This window comes from Ambystoma mexicanum, chromosome 1q (assembly GCF_040938575.1).
Source record: "Ambystoma mexicanum isolate Mex_15411 chromosome 1q, UKY_AmexF1_1, whole genome shotgun sequence".
In the NCBI taxonomy this organism is placed as follows: domain Eukaryota; kingdom Metazoa; phylum Chordata; class Amphibia; order Caudata; family Ambystomatidae; genus Ambystoma; species Ambystoma mexicanum.
Genome location: NC_090922.1, coordinates 603,160,440 through 603,178,581, shown reverse-complemented (window position 1 = coordinate 603,178,581; position 18,142 = coordinate 603,160,440). Strand labels below are relative to the sequence as shown.

General features: G+C 47.3%; 1 protein-coding gene across 1 annotated transcript in view; it reads left to right on the top strand.

The window, feature by feature from the left end:
• The window catches only part of COP1 (COP1 E3 ubiquitin ligase), a 1,876,694-nt gene that overhangs the window by 878,693 nt on the left and 979,859 nt on the right, over positions 1-18,142 (top strand). The window lies entirely within an intron of this gene.

The window sequence follows — 18,142 nt, the reverse complement described above, 5'->3', positions numbered from 1 at the left end:
GAGGTATTTTGCAATAATAAAACCGCATTGCTGGAAGCACCATTGTCCTCTAGAGCTCTAAGCTAGAACAAAATGTTCCTTTCCACTTCAAAGTTGTTTCATTCTTTCTGTGGGATTTGGATATATGATTGAGGGGGCAGACTCTCTTGTTCCCTCCTGCAAGGAAACCATCCTGGAACCATTTGCTATTGCCCTTCGCTCATTTATACTTTGCCCTGCCAAAGCTTTTGACTTGAAAGGTTGTGGAATGTTTCTTCTCTGGGAAAACCCCCAATAACACTGCATGCTTAAGTCATATAGCCCACCCTCTGCCATAGGAGAGAGGTGTGTTTTCGCTCTATAATGGCACAGTAAAGGCATCATCTCCCTTCCTTTGTTTCAAAGTCGGACTGGAAAGCCAGGTAGCACCCTTTGATCCTGCCTGTCAACTCACCCAAAGTTGGGATGTTAAACACATAGCTGGGAAGAGGTAGGCTGTGTTCAATCCAGAGGGGTTTCTCTTCCATTGCACCCCCTTCTGCTGTAACCTGAAGTTTCTTAAGCAAGGGCTGAAGAGGACCGCATATTGCAAGGATTCAGGAATGCCTCCTTACTGCCTCCTCTTTTGCATATAAGATGCTAAGTTTGATGTCTGATTTATGTATGTTGACATGCTGCCAGCTTTTTCTTTGGACGAATAGAGGTCTGATTCTGCATACTCAGTGCTGATCCTTGACAAGGCAGGACAAATCTCCTCCATACCGATCTTCATGAATTATCATGGGTTACTCTGGTTAATATCAGAGTTTCTAAATGAAGCATCTTCTCCCCCCCATGGATTTTGCTGACTGATGGGGCAGTCAAATACAGTTGCGAGTCAGCTTATTGATGATATTCCTATGTCTTTTCTCCACTCTAGTGCAATGTCTGGTCCAAAGGAATAGGACCAAACAGTCATTTCTAAGCTACTCACAAAATGTGTAAACAGATTTTGTTCTGCCCACATGCAGCCGAACTACACTCCTCCATTCTCTGCCCTAAATAACCATCCAAGAATCCTTTTCTCCGATACTGGTGGGACTGGATGCCCTGTAGCCTGCAGGTTTCATTTACCCTCTTACTCCTGTTTATCCCTTTATTTTTTAAGGTTTTTATCTTTATGCTCTTTCTGGGGGCTTCCCGCAGCTTATGCTCTGTAAATCGGGTTTCTCCACGTGTAGGTCTTGGAAGCGTCTGCCTGCTACTCACAATTAGCCTAGGGCTCACAACTGATGTTATCGTTCAGGTGTACCTTAAATGTGGACATCAGATGTCCCCTTTTTTCATCAGTGACGCACGTTAAAAATTTTCACAAATGTGGGATCTGGTACAGCCCCATGAGGGGGACCAAGACACCATTTGCCTATGCCTGAGCTGCTCGAATCTATAGCAGTCGGGACTATTTCAACTTTATTTGACTTTGTTTGACACCCCTCCCCTTCCCCCTGACCTCTGTACAGTGCCGTCATGCTCACCGTGGGATTTCTCCAATTGCATCTGCCTCTCATCACTCCTGTAGAGACCAGTTTGTTTCATCCATTTATGAGCTCTCCAGCTATAAAGGGATACTTGCTGGGTCTAATAAGAGTGTTTTAGCCACCTGCATTGGTCCTGCCTCAAGGACATTCCATTCCTTTAGCCCCTCTGCAGGCTCCTTTGCATCAATGTGTTAATCCTCCAGTTACTCCTGTTCTGGATTTGCTCCTCAGATCTGTTCCTCCTATCCCATTTCTCCCTTTTAGCTTAGCCCATCAGCAAGAACGTTCACAATAAGTACAAACCATTATCTGAATTGTGCCTGGCTTCACACCCTGAGGCACGATAGTCGGTGGTCATTGTATCCGTCTGTGGAGCAGGCCACCTTTATCTTCCATAGTTTCATCTTTTTCGGTGTTGTATACTGCACTATCTGCCTTGCACCACATACTTTTCACCACTCATCCTGCACTTATCACATAGGCACTCAGTGTAGGTGGAACTCTGTCATCCAACACTAGTTCCATTCTAAGAACCCTGTCAGCTTCAGAGAAAGTCATTCTTCAAAGACAGTTGCAGGAGCTGGTAAAGTGGATACATCTATACTGGAAGAATAAAGGATTTCAACATCACCAAAGGTCCATGAATGATCACCTCAATTTTGCATTTAAGAAGCCAACTTCTGTGACCCATCAGCAGTAGATCTCCACCAGAACCCACGGCTGCACCACAGAACCACCTCTACTTCATCACCTTTCTAGTCACCTCCAGCCTCCAACCTATAGATAAGTGTCACTCTCCCCTGGTAATCTTGCCCCTTTGTGTTGCTTGCATAGGTACACACACCTTAGTGCCATAAAGCTGCTGAGAATTTTATGAAACAGGAAGGCTCTTTACTGCTATTTGTGACAGCAGTCCTTTGCCATCCTACACCCCTAACTCAGTTCTGCTCCTTTTGTTCTGTTTTTTTTAATCGCCTCAGCTTCGCCCTCCCACCCCCTCAAACAGCATTGGCAGCTCGCTGTGAACGATTCCCTAGCCGATGTTTACCTTTAAGCGGCCAGCGTGACCCACGGTCCAGAGAACGCCACACTTCTCTGATTTGCCTACAAGCTTGCTCTTCCTAGTAATAAGCAGTGAGGTTTCCCCTTGAGGAAAATGCCTTACATGCTGCTCATACTAATTATCCCAAGAATTCCTGGCTAGGGAAGCACCTAGTGTCTCCAATTCCACCGCTCCCCCACCTGCTCCCATCACAGTAGCTGGGCTCCCTCATAGACTTCGAGAGAAGTCGAAGATGACACCAAGGTTTTTCGCCTCACAAGAGGTTGAGGGGAAGGGGACCCATAGAGGGCGGGCAGAGGGTAGGAGGGAAGGAGGGAGCTGGGGTCCCAATGAGAAGGATCTCATTCTTACTGGCATTAAGGCAGAGATCGTTGGCAGCGCACCATGCCTGAATAGCAGTCAGACGGTTAGGCATGAGAGGAAGAAGAGGAGAAAGTGGAGGGAAGCTTGAAGGAGAGCTGCGTATTGTCTGCATAACACTGGAAGGGAGGAGAGAAGGCGGAGATCAAATGGGCAAGAGGGGCAAGGTAGATGTTGAATCACCACGGCGAGAGGATAGAGGCCTGAGGGACGCCGTCAGTGGAGAGTGTGATGGGGAGAGAAAAGGCCCCAGTTGAACCAGAGATGTTGCTCTCTCCTTATGTCAAAACCTTTGACATCAACTGTAGCCCACCTCAGCATTGGAATGTTTGGAACAATTCCTTTATTTTATCATCATTGTGACTGCAACAAAGGGTCTCCACTGGCATTACCTTCCCCCAATGACTCACTTTTCGTTTTTCCCTCCACACATTTAGTTTTATTATAACAAATATAAATATAACCTAACACAAGGAAACGCGTGTTTGAGAGGCTCTCGACGAGAACCAATGCATGAAAAGGGGCATACCTCTCACTTGAGTTATTCAGCTTGTGATTTAATCATACCATTTCCCAATCATACAACAACTGAATCAGATGCCCAAATTCCTCCCAAAGCCTAGAACCCTTCCATGCCATGGATGCAATATATAGAAGTGTTCTGCACCTACCTTGAAGCCATTGATGGCAATAGATTGACTATAGCCAGGAAGAAAGCAATTTTTGTGCACTGCCTGGGGTCTGAGGGATAACACATTTTTAGAAACCTCTTGCCTCTCCCCCTATCTGAAGAGCAGTGATGTCCTCAATGCCTATAAAGAGCTTGTGAGATAAATTAACATACAGTTTTCCCCAAAAGCCAATGGCAACATGGAACGCTACAGCTTTTACTCAATGGAGCATCTGCCTAGCTAATCCATTGATGAGTCTGTAACAACCCTAAGAACCCTAGCAGCATCTGGCAAATTCTTCCCGTTTCATGAAGTAGTCATAAGAGACCAGCTCCATGTGCACACCATAGGAGGAGTCTGAACCCACTTTGGAAGCTATAGTCCATAGTCCTGGCAAAAACCATTGAGTGCACAAAGGATTTTTGTTGTTTAATTGAACCTGAAAAGAAGGGAGAACCCTCAACTGTATGCACAGCCAGTGGCAGGCCCAGTGGAGATCCCAAGAAGCAGCAAAGGACTGATGAACCTCATTTATCTTCTGTGCAATGTTTTTGTTGCAGAGACAAAACTAGATCACCTCATATAAGGAATGTTCAGCCATTGGTGAAATATGTAGTGTGTGTGGTTACTCGAGATACCTAACTAATTGTTGCAAAGGTTTCAGACCTTGCAGGGCTAAATCCAAGGCCAAGAAGAACATCGCCATTGATGAGAGGAGGAGGCTCATGCAGCCTCTGTTTAAGACCTTTGTGCCGTCTTCAAAGACAGCCTCTTTGTCATGAGTTGTAACATGCAGAAAAGCTTTGAAAGCCTACAAAGATCTGTCATCTAAATCTCGATAGATGATTTTGCTGTATCAGGGGTCCTCCACGAGCACGTGAGGAGTGTACACCAGTCGAGAAGTAACTGTTTATTACCGCACAGTGGAACAGAACTGAATGATGAGCTGACAAAATCTGCCCCTTGCAGTCAAATCTTTTATACCATTAATACATTATTTGCATGGTGAGAAACAGTTGACATTAATGTTTCAAATCATTGATCATCCTTCTAAGCTGATTGGTGGGACCACGTCAGTCCCCTACAGCTAGACATATGTTAGTTGAAAATGATTGGAGCAAACAGTCCCAGCTCGCCCTTGTCCATCACCTCCTCTGTGGTGCCACATTCCTTCCCACACCACACCATAAATTAATCATAATGTGTAATACGGTATCGTGCTGACCTCCGGAACTTTATTCATCTGCCATTGGTTAGCACACATAGAGAAAACATGAGACATCCTAAGCTTGTGCGAATGGAGACATTCACACGGCATCTGACCAATGAGGAGCATTATTGAGGACTTACTATGCTTGTTACCTTTCAGGAACACCCAAACTAACCTCCTGATTGGCTCTCTGTGGATCTTTCCTTCATTCCACATCTTTCTTCCTAGGCCCACCTGCCAATGGGCAATTTGAAACTGCTTTTCGAGCTGTGAATGCACCTCCCTGGACATGTTCTTATGAAGTAAATTCCCCATGGTCTCAGCGAGCACCCGTGAGCCTAGCTCGCTGATCTTGTGTAGATATTAGCTGGTTCCTTTCCCAGTGTCTGCTGTCTCCTGGGAAAGGCCAACATGCATCGCTATTCCAGCAACTTACTGTTTTAGCACCGCGTTTGTACATGTTTTTCTGTGGTCTGCCATGTTTCGCCTTTCTATTTTAAGTTCTCATATTATCTACTTACCTGTAGTTTTCCCCTAACTCCTGACTGCGCATCGACACCCCACATGCTCCTCCCCCATATTTACCTTATGTCCCTGTCCCGCATACCCAGAGCCCCTCATGGCCCCTTTTGGGCACCCACACCCCTCTCAGGAACCACAGCGTCTCTGGCTGCGTGCGAGCTCTATGCACCTTTATTACAGCCGTCAATGATACCCTGTCCCATGCCTGGAATGCCCCCTCCTGTTCCCATTAGTCGCGCAGCTAGTAGGTACGTCCTTCAACCCCCCAGCACCTAGGCTACAACCCCCCGCCCGATCGATCGACACTCTTTTGCCCTTCATTTCTTTACTCACTGTTTTGGGCACCCATAACCTTGTTACCCTAGCCATGTCCCCTCCCTCCTCTGCATACCCCAAGGTAGAATCTATTACCATGCAGTCCTGCCGATCTAGGGAACATGCCACCAAAAGGCATCATAATCTTCCGCATTTGGTGTTGGCACTGCAAAAACCTCCTCTACTTCATCTTTTCCATTATTCCTTCCAGGGTGCTGGGCCTCCTGTTTGCTCCCCTCCTTTGCCCCATTGATGGCCAACATTATATACCAGACCTTTTTCCTGCTGCAATTAGTTTTTTTTTTTAGAATCAGCTGTCCTGCACAGAAGGCGACGAGAAAAAAAGACGAGCATGAGGACAGTGATTTTGAATATTACGACCAGCCACTCGGGTACCCAGGCGAATAATGAGTTCAGCCAACTATCTGATATCCTGTCATGTGTCTCTTTAGTCATTCTTTTGTGTAGGGCTTTATATGAACTGGTTGATGTCTCTCGTCTATCCAGGTCAAAGCATGTACATGCGCATCCCACACTGCCGACAACTGTCAATTATTTTCTTCACCACCCTTTCCTCGCATCCCACCTTTCCCTCTGCATCCCCCATTTCCATTTTCCATCATGAAACACCAAACCCTGTATTCTCATCAGAGGTCTGGTGTGGCACCATGGGAGATCATGCCCTGTGGAATTTTTGCAGTATACCATACTGTGGGCCATGAGCAACTGCTCTCCCCTCCGTGCCCCTTCCGTGACATATTCTAGTATCATGTGCTTTGTGGCTTCTTCTTTGAACATATTCCCAAACTGTATATAATTATCAGGGTACACTTCTTCCCCTATCCAATTAACCTCCACCATTGCCCCTGAAACAAGCCCCTGGTTTTACATAGAGACAGGTGCATTAAGCATCACCCCTCTCTTGCTATTACTTCTTGGGGTATGAATTGTTTTGGTGTTCCTGCAACGTGTGGGGATCGGAGAGATCACACAGCAACTGCCATTAGCTCTCTCGCATCCTGCACATTTCATCTCATACCAGACATTCCCGGATGGTGTGTCCTGCTCCCCCACCCACCAATTCTCATAAAACATTTCTGCAGTGAATATACTTCGCTTGTTGTGCATGCTTTTTTCATTTTCTTTAGACATGGCACTGCACTTTTTATGCAATAGAAACCAGAGAGAAAGTTTCAAAACAGAAAAATTCAAAGCAATCCTATCCCTATTGGTGGCACATTTTTTACACCTCTTCTCCCATTTCCCCCAATGTTCGTACACCCTATTCCTCCTCCTCTACCGGCCTTCTGTAAAATTTTATAGCTGAAAAGAGTGTTAATGAAAGTTAGTATATACTTCCCATCACGTTGTTCCCCTCTATTATTCTCCGGAGCCCCTCTATTATTCTCCGAAGGGGACACCGCTGTTGTCTCTGCGAATGTCCAAAATGTGAATCCATGCTTTTCTGTCTTTTAGCTTCACTGCTGTGGGTGTCGCATACACCACCTCGTGAGGACTCGTAACTTGTGGTTATTGCCACTTCCGCACGAAGTTGCAGACAAACACTTCCTCACCAGGATAGAGGGGGATTGCTTATGGAAAAGCGTCCTTGTCTTGTGCGTTTGCAGATGTTGTATCATTGGCAGGCCTGCTTGTTGCTAGTTGAACCTGGGTGGGGACATATATTTGAGTGCTTTAGTGAGTTCAGTCAGATCTACTTTAGATTCTTCCCCCAAAACCTGTGCTGCCGTTTTAGCATCCAGAATTGTGCATGCAGGGGAGAGAGATGCATGCATTCTCCTACCAATAAGAATTTCATGCTGAGTCAAATGATAATCTGCGCCAGGCGTATTGCGTAGTGTGCTAACGGGAGGCAGTAAAGCCAGTTTTTGCGCAAGTTGTTTAAATGCTCCAGCTCTCTGTTCACTTGTGGCCGGTATATTGTGCAAAGGCTGTGCTTTATCCCCAGGAGGTTGGCAATCTCTTTAAAAAGGTTGTTAGCAAAATGGTGCCCATTGTCCGAACTTAGTTCATCATAAACTCCCCATCTTCAGAACACCACCTGCACCAAGAATTTAGCAGCCGACTTGGCATCATTATGAGTACAGCCTCCTGCCTCAAGCCAATGTGAAAAAGGACAGACTACGACAAGCATGTACCTATAGGAGGAACATCTCTCTTGCATATCAACATAGTCAATATGCAAGTGCCAGAAGGACTCTTCTGGACAGTAATGTTCCACGTATTGTTTTTAATGTATGACAAGTAAGAAACTGTTGACACTGCACGCCATTCCCAGCAAATTCTGTAACAAGGCCATGGATTTCAGGCACAAACCATCCCTCATTTATGTCTGCTGTTATGGGTTCTTTGGATACATGGGCAGGAAAATGTAATTCTCTAATGCTATAGCCAACAATCTTCAAGACATTACTGGTTTTCCTGTGCTATTTTGCCTCCATACCAAATCAGTGGGAGAGAGCGAGCATCCCCTCTGTATCCATAAATCTTTTTCTTCTTGTGGTGCCTCCCTCTGCAGATCAATTATCTGTACAATGGGTATTGAGCTGAAGGGTTCTTCTTTCTCTGACCCAGTATTCCCTTGTCCCCCTCTGAGCATCATTGGCACCCCCCTTCCCTATCTGGGCATATTCTGGTAGTTCCTTCAATTAAGTAGGCCGCTTCTTTCACTGCTCTGTCAGTCATGTTGTTCCCTTGAGGGCGGCGCACTTTATTATTGCAACCTCGGGTGGCAGTTTTAATGCTTCATTTAGTTCATTCAGTAGCTCTGCATGTTGTACAGGGGACCCGTTGTTTCATCTGAACCCCCTTCTTTTCCAGCATGCTAATCCTCAATGTATGGTGGATGTGACATAGGCAGAGTCTGAAAAAAACGTTTCCTACAAACATTCAAGTGAAGGAAGAAGAGCTAGAGCGAGGGGATATGATCTTCATTGACGTGTCCTCAATCATAGACCCAAAAACCAGAAAAAGACACATGGGTGCAGCAGTAGTGTGCTACATGGATGGGAAATTTCAGATTGCCTCCCAAGTGAGATTACCCTCGCATTATTCCGCTGCTTGTGCTGAATAATAGTCACCGCCCTTTCTATTGCAAATGCTTCAGCCGCAAGCGCTTGCTCACTGGGGAAGTGTCCTTGCATCGCTGGGTCTAGGAGACCGCTGTAGTAGGCCAAAGGCTTGCATCCTTGCAGCTTCTTCTGCGCGAGGACCACCATCATCATGGAGCCGTCTGACTGCGAAACAAATAAAACATTTCTTTGTAATTAGGGGTGGCCACCACTGGCGTATGGGCCAGTGCTTCAATGAGTTCAGCAACATTTGCGTTCATTTCTGAAGTCCAGTTTATTGCCCTTTGTCCCTTCTGCACTTCCTTGAATGCCTGAAGAAGGGGGTTTGTGAAGGTGGAGTAGTCGAACACCCACACTCTGCAATAGTTGCATAATCCCAGGAACTGCTGCGTCTCTATTACTGTGTGGGGTCACTGTGTCTTGTGTATCATCTCTACTCTCTATGGTGTTGCACCCTTCTATGCATATTATCTGTCCCATGTACACTACTTCTTCCAGGCAGTTCTGTAACCTGTACTTGTCCACCTTGTACCTCTTGTCTGCTAGTAATGTTAAGAGGTATATTGAGATCTGTATCTTCAGTTTGATACACACCAATAGGTCATCTGTGTATTATATCACTGTGCTTGGCACTTGCAAGTTACCCATATCCATTTGGATCCCCTATCAAAGATACTTAGTGATTTGCAGTACCCTTGTGGTACCCTAGTGTGTTCAGATCCAATCCCCCAATACATGAACGCTGTCAGGTACCTAGAGTCTGGGTGTAATGGGGATGGCAAAGAAAGCATTCTTCATGTCGGGATGTTGCAAAATATTGTGGCAGGATTCGGCACAAGTGGGAATTTGGCCTCTACAACATTTTTCAAATGCCGTAAACCCTGTGTGTACCTCCATGCCCCCCCAATTTGCTTATAGGGTATATAGCTTTGTTGCATGGTGACGTTGATGTCTGTATTATGCCCTTCTGCCATAATGCAAGAAGGGTGGTGTATATACTCTGTCTGCTTTGAGTGACAGTGGGTACTGTTTCACTCTTGGTAACGGTGCTCCCTCTTTCAATTTTATTCGCACAGCCCCTGTTCCTTTTAGCACCCCTATATCATGGGGTCCGGTTGCCCACAGTTTCTCTGGATCTCTCTTTAAATCCTCCTGTGCATGTCTACTCTCCTTCTTCACCAGTTGTCAGCTGCGGTACTAGCTTCTCTACCACCCTTATGGGGCATGGTATCTGGAACTGAAACATCATTTCTCCCTCTTCTTCTTTCCCATCTGAGAAAAGCTGTTCGTCGGTCACACCTGTTATTTTCATTGTTGGGTCAATACACAGCACTGTGTGCCATTATATGTCATCGTCATCTGTCCCGCATAGTTTCAACATGTATTTGCGACTTCCTCGAGCTGTAACAGTTCTAGTGCCCCAGGCACCTTCCTTGTGGCACTGAGGTCAGAATAGAAATTCTGATGCTAACCAAAATAGCTTTCCTTGTATTCCTAGCACCCTTCCCAGGGGTACGTGGACCGCATAATAATTTAGCATTTATATAGCACTATGAACCCTCAGGTATCTGAGCGCTGCTTATTATTACCCACGGTGTGTGGTGCTCATTTGTCGACCTTGGAAGGATGAAAGGCTGAGTTTGACCCTGCCGGGATTCGAACCTGCGTCAGCAGGCTCTGCACATATGTCAAATTGAGCGCTCTACTCGCTGTGCTATTGGACCGGCATACAGGAATAATCTGGGGTATGTGAGTTGCACATGTAGTTTGCACTTCCTGGAGGAGTGCCGCTACCTGAGCTCAATACACGCCTGTGTTGAGCACACCATGCCCTTTTCCGTGAAAGATATAGTTGCATTTAGTTTGCTCAATAAATCCCTCCGCAGTATGTTTATGGGGGTGTCTTGAGTACAGTAGCAGTGCTACAACATGATGTGTCCCTATTGTTAATGGCAAATCTTTTGTTACTGCAGCTGTGACGATTTCCCATGAGAATTCCTGCGTGTCCCTTACTTTGGTTGATAGTGGAAATGCACCCTCCCTTATACATGACTTGGTGGTCCCTGTGTCTATCAAGAAAGTGAACTCTCACTGTCTTCACTGCTACCTCCAGGTTCCTGTTCGGGATCTTCAGTTACTGCTAGGACTGTACACACACACACACACACACACACACACACGCACACGGACACACGGACACACGGACACACGCTCGCACAGACACGGACACACGCTCGCACAGACACGGACACTCGCACAGACACGGACACTCGCACAGACACGGACACTCGCACAGACACGGACACTCGCACAGACACGGACACTCGCACAGACACGGACACTCGCACAGACACGGACACTCGCACAGACACGGACACTCGCACAGACACGGACACTCGCACAGACACGGACACTCGCACAGACACGGACACTCGCACGGGCACTCGCACAGACACGGGCACGGACACACACACACGGGCACGGACACACACACACGGGCACGGACACACACACGGGCACGGACATACACACGGGCACGGACATGCACATGACACACACCCCATGAACTCTCCTATTGGGGCTGTGTTAAGATGGATTTCTAAACTCTGACCTGGTGGGCAGAAGTTAAGGAGGCCACCCTAGTTTAGTGGAACAGGGGAACCTTCTGGACAAACCAGACCAATCTACGGTAGCTTGGCAGGCGGTCAAGACTAAGTCTCGGGAGGGGTGAGAGTGATCGGAAGCCCACAATGAGCAGACACAGTAAAACTCCACAGATTACTCTTAGACAGATGTAATACAAAAATATTTATTATAGGCCTTTATTACAAAACACGATTAAACCACAGTAGCAGGAAAACAGTTATCACACACACTTATTCACTATGGAACATATCTACAAAATGCGTTTAGTGTAAGGCTGATGGAAGGGGAGAAAATATCCACAACCTGCAACAGAAAGGGATAAGTTCAACACAGATTTCACATTAGGCAGTTCTTCGCATCAGTCCCTAACATATGTAGGCCAGCCCTAAGAAGTGAGGAGCCTTGTGCTTAAAGTACAGCAGTGCGTTAACAACGTGCAGTTCTACGTAAAGCGAACAACGGGTTCTCTTCAGGGAGCTGTAGCTGCTCAGGAAGGGGGTTGAGGCGATGAAGAATAAAGTCCTACTTCTCGAGGAAGGTCTACCCTTGCAGATAGAGCAACCTTCGGAGTTCGAGACTAGCTGAGGAGCCCAGGCTAGCCCAGCCAAGGTGAGTATCTTTTTTAAGGGATTCTCGTGCGTAAAAACAGATGGATGTGCCAGGGGGCCACCGGTAAGTGATAAAAGTACTCACCAACCATCAACACAGTCACCCCTGCAGTTACAGGATGCTCTGCCGCTCAGCGGCTGCAGGACAGGAAGATCATCTGTGGTGGGACAGTAGCTGTTTCTCAGCTCTTGAAGAAAGGAGAAGCATAGTTCTGGTGCAGCACGTCTCAGGGCACAGTGGGGCAGGTCTGCAGGCACTTACAGCGACAGTCACCACAGCGGGCGAAACAGGGACCGCAAATGCTCGTGGTGTGGCACACTCTCATAAATCACAACCCAGAGGAGCTAGGACAATGAGTTTTGGTGGGAGAGGGTCCGGGACCGCAAGTAAGCGATTCCCAAAGTCTCGAGTCTCAACTCCGACGGCAGCGTTCCTGTGAGGTACCCCGGTTTCGAGCTGGACTGTTCACTGGATGGCTCAGGAACACTTCCAAAGGGGCTCTTTGCGAGGGTAAGCAGGAGGTAACTAGAGTAGTTGTTCCCATTACTCCAAAAGGGCGAAATGCCCTTGCAGGCCTTCTTGGTACGATGCAAAAACAGGGGTCTGACGGGACAATAGCAGGGTCAGGGTGCCAAACCTTCCTAGCATGTCTCTGGCTGTCCCTCGAGTCTGCTCTTTTGTTAAGGATACTTGGCTCCTTCTGTAGTTCGTTGTGAACTTCAGTTGATCGACCTGGAATGGATGCAGAGTCCCTTCTCTTTTCCAAGATTTGTTTTGCGCCCAAATCTCAGATAGCCAATGGAAGATCTTCTGTCTTGCATGCTCGCCAGGCGTGGGACAATTTTGGCCCATGGTGGTTCCAGTCATTCAGGCCTATTCGACATACTGGCACCATTAGTGTGGATTGCGACCAGAAAGTCCCAACCCTCTTCCTGGGCACTAGAACACGTGACATGCAGGAGCCTGCGAAAGATGCGGTTTTTGCTCGAGGCTGCATGCCCAAATTATGAATACCCGTGTGTTTCGACCTGGGTGAAGGCGAAGGGACAGTATGGCCAAAGAACAGAACAAAAGACTTTCTGGCACAGCTATTTTCAGCACTGGCCGAACTCGCTAAACCGGTATAGTCCATAAAAATGAAGTAAAAATACTTTAAAAGTAAACTGCTGCCACCAGTTCATCCTAGGCACACTTATACAAACACCACAACATCCTTAGAGGGTGGCTAGAGCCATAAAACAAAAGGACCCCTGTGCGCGGTACTGTAAGGTACTTGGCACACAGATAAAAAGTTACCATGAAATGGCAACATAGTCAGGGAAATATAGTTTCCCAGTACTGACTGCCTGAAGGACTTGTCAGTTTCGCCATAACAAGTGAGCAAATACCCAGAGGAGTGCAGCTAAAGGCTGTGCCCCACTGGAAAAAGTCAGGTTAGGTAAGCCAAACAAAAACATAATGTTTGGTGGTTCACAAATGGAAGGAAAAATTGCACCATCTTTCCTAAAGGCGGTATGTTCTCCGGGAATGGGATGGTATTCCCTCCCAATACCTTGACCCCGGTGTAGTGGGGCACCACGTTCTGTCCCAACACCATTGTGTTCCCTTGTGCCAGCACAGATGCTGATGGCGTGCTGGGAGGTGTTCTCTGCCCTCCTGATGTCTGTGGCTGTGCTTGCGTGGGCTTTGGTTGTTCCTGCTGTGTTTGTGCTTGTGTGGGCTGTGCCTGCTGAGTCGGAGCCCTGCTGCTGTGCAATTTGATATGCCTACGCTTGCTGCCCCGAGGGACAGGTGAACACAAAATACCCTTGGTTCCCGCATATAAAACAAGGTCCAAGGAACTGGTACCCTGTACAGCTATATCCTCCCCCTATCCCCTGCTGTGGGTATCATCTCCCTAGTGGATAATGTCCCCTGTTTGGGTACATGCCCCCCGTGTCCCATCCGGATAGCTCCTCTATGGTTGCATCACCCATAGTGGAGCGTTCCCTACATTGAACCCTTCCTGATAGGAAGGCGTCACTGCGGCAGCATCAGTTATGAGCATATGGCCCCTTACATTGTGTATTTTGCAAGCTTTCCCTATACCAGCTTGTTCTCTGAATTTGGGATTTTCTGCTGTCGGTCTCTCACTCTCCTGCTTCCTCTTACAATAGTGTACTATCGTTGCCTGTATCTCTGGCCATCCCTTTGCTTCTATTCTTAGTATTTTATCTAAAGACATCTGGAGTCCTTTGACCAGTATATGGTAAAATAGAGGTATATACACGTCCCACGGTTTCTGTGTTTTCAACACCCAGAGCTCCTGGACCTGTTGTATATATTCTGCTGGGTCCTCGTCTGGCTTCATCTTCCAGGCCATGACCGCTTCTAAATATGAGCTGTCTGGATACATGCTCCTCCACACCTTCCACACCTGAGCTCGACAGTTATTGTACTGGTGCTTAATTTCACCCCCTTGCATCATGCTTGTTCCCATATCTTATCCCCTCGCTCCCCTATGATTGCTGCAAATAAACTTCATGTCCCCAATTGCTATTGACTCTCCCGCTGTTTCTTTTATGAGCACATATATCCACTTACTAGCCCCTGCCGTAAGGGATGCAAGCTGCAAATTAGGTTATCTCTGTCCATTGTCTGCCACGGTACATAGTGTGCATCTCCTCTCCCCTTTTGTAGCAACATATTCTGCGTTGCCCAGTGCCCTAGCCCGTATTACCCCTTGTCGCCTGTGCCAGTCCTATCTTTACTTTCTTCTTTCTGTAGCAGAGGATAGTTGACCAGCTCCTACTTGGCTCCCTCTTGTCTCAGCTTCGCCTTTGCTTTTGTCCCCTTCTCCTCTTTGTCTGGAGTCCACTGCTTGTCCTACCCTTCAGTTATCTCTCTCGCCCCCCCCCCTCTTCTGACACAATACTATCCTCATCACACATTTCTGTCTCCTTGGCCCCCCTGCTGCACTCCTCGTTATCCAGTTTACATTTAATCTTCCCTGATGTCCACCCTTGTCCGTCCCCAGCATCTCCCCTCTTTTGCCTTTCTTCATACCTCCTTCTCAATAACTCTCTCTGCTTCACTGAACAAGGCGTTCACCTGCTGTTGTGTGCTTTTTTCTATGTTCACTAGGTACTCCCCTTTGTGCTTCCCTGCTTTTCTTTTTCCCGTTTCTCCCCTTCTCTCATTATGGGGAACACCCACTGCATGTTGTGTACCCGGCTGCAGGCCTTCACGCTGGGTATGCTCCATACGTTGGAGGCGGGGCACTGGGTTGTTCTGTTGCATCGTCTGTTTTAATTTCTAACTTTGCAGGCTCGTCCTTTTTCTTTTAATAGTTTCCAGAGCCTCAGTCTATTGCGTCTACTCTTTAATTTAGTGCCTTTGTACTTGTAGATATGAGAACATATGTTCAATAGCTTGCCTTTCACGCAGATTCCTCGTCTGATAGATATCGTCATCCATATCTGCTGTTCGGAAAATTCATCCTGAGCCCATTGAAAATAATATTTCACAGTTTGATTGCGATATTGTGGCAATTTTTCACACGTGGTTAAGGGGACTTTGCAAAAAGGTAATCGTTCCTCTTTTTATCTCCCTTACCGTGTCCTACTGATCCCCCCCTTCCCCTTTCTTATTCCTCTCCTGTCCACCTTTTGTACTCTTAATTATCGTCATACCTTTACACTCACTCACCTTTTAAAGTGCACATACTCGCCTTTCTTCCTCATTACACCTTGTCCACACTTTTTCTGGCCCTCTCCACAGGTCTACCCACTATGCACGCCAGCACTTTCCACAGTCCCATCCACTCACTCTGTATTAGTATATCTCTGGCCCTCTCCACAGGCTCACCTTCGCTTATATTACTGTGACCGAACGCCAGGCTACTCCCTTCCTCCAGGCTGGCGTTCACTGCTATTATCCTAAGCACAATATGATACACCCGGTACCTTGAGCGTTGACTCTTCCTCTTCGGTCTTGGCCACAAAATGAACACACACTACTTGGCCACAATTAATCATGATGAACACTCAGACATGTACTATTCTACAGCACTCCCCCTTTGCCACTCTTGACAAATGAACAAAGCTTCAACAAGTCAATAAACGTGACACCCTCTTCCCCAAATGACTCAACTAATAATAATAATAATTTGGCATTTATATAGCGCTACGAACCCTCAGGTATCTGAGCGCTGCTTATTATTACCCACGGTGTGTGGTGCTCATTTATGGACCTCGGAAGGATGAAAGGCTGAGTTTGGCCCTGCCGGGATTCGAACCTGCGTTAGCGGGCTCTGCACAGATGTCAAAGCGAGCGCTCTACTCGCTGTGCCACTTGACCAGCTATACAATCACTTGCACTACACGCAACTCCCGTCTAATGGGGTCTGCCACCTTATGTACACTCTTCTGCTCTAGTCTATACGTGCCCGCCACACATCCTCTCCCTATCGGGTCGATGGGACTAAACTCTACAACTACTACAGCCGATTGTCCTACCACCTTGTCCTAAACACTGTTAAAAAAATAAAGTCCCTCCCCTCGTGGGCATGAAACCATGATACAGCGCATTCCAACATGGGTAGACTTGCGTGTGCTGGAGATCCTGAAGTCCTCTCGGCACGGAGTCTTCTATGTTTGTCTCACTCCTCCTCCTGAGTGCCGGGCAGCTCTTGGAACCCGGCAGACCTTTGTGAATGCGCCATCTACGGGACCCCTTCTCAGTGTTGCGCATTGGACTGGTCTGCGTCGTCGGACCCGCACCCCCAGGAGATCGGCCGGAATACCCCTAGTTAGACGGGGAACTGAGGATTTCGCTGGGCCTACAAAAATGTATCGGGGGCAGTCGGGTGCTCAACGAGCACGTAGTCAATACTTCACCAAAGGTAATCCAAAAAGGAGTGTACACCAGGCAAGACATAACCCCCGTCTATTAAAGCTGGGCAAGCGCAAATCAAATAGCACAGTGGAACAGAACTGACTGAGAGCTTACATAATCCACCCACTGCAGACAAATCTTTTATACCGTTAATACATTATTTGCATGGTGAGAAACAGTTGCCTTTTAGTTTTTGAAACCATTGACTAGCCTACTAAGCTGATTGGTGGGACCATGTCAGTCCCCTATAGCTAGACATATTTTAGTTGAAAATGATTGGCGCAACCAGTCCCTGCTCCCCCCCCCCTTGTCAATCACCTTCCCTGTGGCACCACATTCCTTCCCCCTCCACCTCATAAATTAATCAATCATAATGTGTAATACGGTATTGTGCTGACCTCCAGAACTTTATTCATCGGCCATTGATCAGCACACATAAAGAAAACGCAATACATCCTAAAATGATGGGATGGTAGAAATTTGCACAGCATCCGACCAATGAGGGGCCTCCGGAAAATCATTTTGGACACAGTATACTTGTTGCCTTTCGGGAACACCAAAATTCACCTCCTGATTGGCTCTTTGTGGATCCTTCCCTTCATCCCACATCCTTCTTCCCAGGCACACCTGCCAAGGGGCAATTTGAAACCGCTTATCGAGCTGAGTGTGTGCCCCCCTGGACATGTTCTTCTGAAGTTCATTCCCCATGGTTTAAGCGAGCACCCATGAGCCTAGCTTGCTGACCTTGTAGGTATCCGCTGGTTCCGTTCCCAGTGACTGCTGTTGTGATGCTGGAAATGCATCAGGGGGACAGGGCCCCTGATTCCTTGTCCTTTACTGCCTTTTATCGTGTGTTCTGTCATGTTTTCTGCCCAGGAGTCCATTTGGGACTCCTGGCAGTGCAGCTCTCTCTTTTGGTTTGGTGAACAGACCCATGGGATACCCTTATGGCACCCATAGGTAGGGGTACAACCCTGTGCCCCTAGTGTATGTTTTTGGGCACCTGTGGGTGGCCCACAGAGCAGGGTATGGGCTGGTGGCAGCTCCATGCTGAGTTTGACGGGTGCTCTGGGTGTCCTCCATTTTGGGATACCCAGGCCCTGCCATTGGAATCAGTTGATTCCTGATAGGAAACAAGATGGCCCCTGTGGCCTCTTGCTTTCTATTGCCTGTTATCTTGTTTTTCCCAAAGTCCTGGGAAGCCCTGACTCTGTACCTTCCCCCTGACTGGCTGTTGGGTGGAAGTTCCATATATGGTGTTGTTGTGAAGGCCCAGCTAGACT